We start from the raw sequence: 2,938 nt of genomic DNA on the forward strand, positions 1-2,938 counted from the left end.
GGTGCAGAGCATTCTGAAGGGGGAGGGGGATCAGCCAGTTGTCGTGGTACATGTAGGTACCAACGATGTAGGTAAAAAGAGGGAGGAGGTCCTACAAGCTGAATTTAGGGAGTTAGGAGCTAAATTGAAAAGTAGGACCTCAAAGGTAGTAATCTCTGGATTGCTACCAGTGCCACGAGCTAGTAAGTTTAGAGAGAGTAAGATAGATAAGCTAAATACGTGGCTTGAGCAGTGGTGCAAGGGAGAGGGATTTAAATTCTTGAGGCATTGGAACCAGTTCTTGGGGAGGAGTGACCTGTACCAAGGGGACGGTCTACACCTGAACTGTGAGGGAGCCGATGTCCTCGGGGTAATATTTTCTAGGGCGGTTCGGGAGGATTTAAACTAATTTGGCAGGGGGATGGGAACCTAGGTAGTGGAAAAGAGGGAAGTCATATGAAGTCAGAAATAGATGGTACAAAGGTGAGAAGCAATAAGCAAAGGAGAGAAACACAAAGGGCCAAACTAATTCATAATGAGAGTGTGAAAAAAGCAAGCCTGAAGGCTTTGTATCTTAATGCTAGAAGCATTAGGAACAAGGTGGATGAATTAGTTGTGGAAATAGAGGTAAACAAGTATGATTTGATTGGGATTACAGAAACGTGGCTGCAGGGTGGGCAAGGCTGGGAACTTAACATCCAGGGATATACAATATTTAGGAAGGATCGGCAAAAAGGTAGGGGAGGTGGGGTAGCATTGCTGGTAAAGGAGGGGATTAATGCAATGGAAAGGAAGGATATTAACTCGGATGAAACGGAATCTGTATGGGTAGAAATGAGAAATAGCAAGGGGAGGAAAACGTTAGTGGGTGTGATATATAGGCCTCCAAATAGTAATATGGAGGTGAGGGAAGGCATAAAAAGGGAAATTAGAGAAGCGTGCGATAAGAGCACAGCTGTCATCATGGGTGACTTTAATTTACATATTGATTGGACTACCCAAATTAGTAAAAATTCTGAGGAGGAGGAATTCCTGGAATGTTTTCGGGACGGTTATCTGGACCAATATGTCGAGGAGCCGACTCGAGATCAGGCCATTTTAGACTGGGTATTGTGCAATGAGAAGGGACTTATCAGCAATCTTCTTGTACGAGGCCCCTTGGGTCAGAGCGATCATAATATGATCGAGCTCTCAGTCGAGATGGAGAGTGAGGAAATTGAATCAGAGACTAAGGTCCAGAACTTAAATAAAGGGAATTACGAGGGTATGAGACGGGAATTGGGTAAGATTGATTGGGTGGTGTTTCTGGGGGGATTGACAGTGGATAGACAATGGCAAGCATTCAAAGATAGAATGGAAGAATTCCAGAACATGTTTATACCGGTTTGGCATAAAAATAAACCTAAAAAGGTGACTCAACCGTGGATAACGAGGGAAATTAGGGACAGCATAAAATAAAAAAAAAGGGCATATCAACTGGCAAAAAAAAGCACCAGACCGGAAGATTGGGGGCAGTACAGGATACAGCAAAAGAGGACAAAGGGATTAATCAGGAAGGGGAAAATAGAATACGAAAGTAAACTTGCAGCAAACATAAAGACAGACTGCAAAAGCTTTTATCGGTATATCAGGAGGAAAAGACTGGTAAAATCCCAAGTCGGTCCCTTGCAGTCCGATTCGGGAGAATATATAATGGAGAATAAGGAAATGGCAGACCAATTAAACTCATACTTTGGTTCTGTATTCACAAAGGAGGACACAAATAACCTCCCAGGAATATCGGCAAACATAGGGACTAATGAGAGGGAGGAGCTGACAGAAATTAGTATCTCTAGGGATATGGTGTTGGGTAAGTTGAGGGGACTGAAGGCCGACAAATCCCCGGGGCCTGATAAACTACATCCTAGGGTACTTAAGGAGGTGGCCCTGGAGATAGCAGATGCTCTAAGGATCATCTTCCGGAACTCCATTGACTCGGGAACAGTACCCGTGGATTGGAGGGTAGCTAATGTTACCCCAATATTTAAAAAGGGGGGTAGAGAGAAAGCAGGGAATTATAGACCAGTAAGCCTTACATCGGTTGTGGGCAAAATGCTAGAGTCCATTATTAAGGATAAAATAGCGGAGCACTTGACAAATGGGGAAAGGATCGGACAGAGTCAACATGGATTTACAAAGGGTAAATCGTGTTTGACTAATCTGCTGGAATTTTTTGAGGAAGTAACTGGTAAAATAGATGGGGGAGAGCCAGTGGATGTGGTGTACCTTGACTTCCAGAAAGCCTTCGATAAGGTTCCACACAAAAGATTATCATGCAAAATTAAGGCTCATGGGATTGGGGGCAAAGTATTAACGTGGATAGAGAACTGGCTGGCGGATAGAAAACAGAGAGTTGGAATAAACGGCTCGTTTTCGGAGTGGCAGGCAGTGACCAGCGGGGTGCCGCAAGGATCTGTCCTGGGACCCCAGCTGTTCACAATATATATAAATGATCTGGATCAGGGAATTGGATGCAATATTTCCAAATTCGCTGACGACACTAAACTAGGAGGAGGGGTGGGCTCTGATGAGGATGTCAGGAGGCTACAGTGCGATTTGGACAGGTTGGGGGAATGGGCGGATACGTGGCAGATGCACTATAATGTGGATAAATGCGAGGTTATCCACTTTGGGGGTAAAAACAGGAGGGTAGATTATTATCTAAATGGCAATAGATTGGGAGATGGGGAAGTGCAGAGGGACCTGGCTGTTCTTGTGCACCAGTCACTGAAGGAGAGCATGCAGGTGCAACAGGCGATTAAGAAGGCAAATGGTATGTTGGCCTTCATATCAAGGGGGTTCGAGTATAGGAATAGGGATACCTTACGACAGCTGTACAAGGTGCTGGTGAGACCGCATCTGGAGTATTGTGTACAGTTTTGGTCGCCCCATCTGCAGAAGGATGTTCTTGCCATGGAAA

This window comes from Somniosus microcephalus, unplaced genomic scaffold, assembly GCF_052327205.1.
Source record: "Somniosus microcephalus isolate GS21.2 unplaced genomic scaffold, FLI_Smic_1.0 unresolved_chr9, whole genome shotgun sequence".
Classification (NCBI taxonomy): Eukaryota; Metazoa; Chordata; class Chondrichthyes; order Squaliformes; family Somniosidae; genus Somniosus; species Somniosus microcephalus.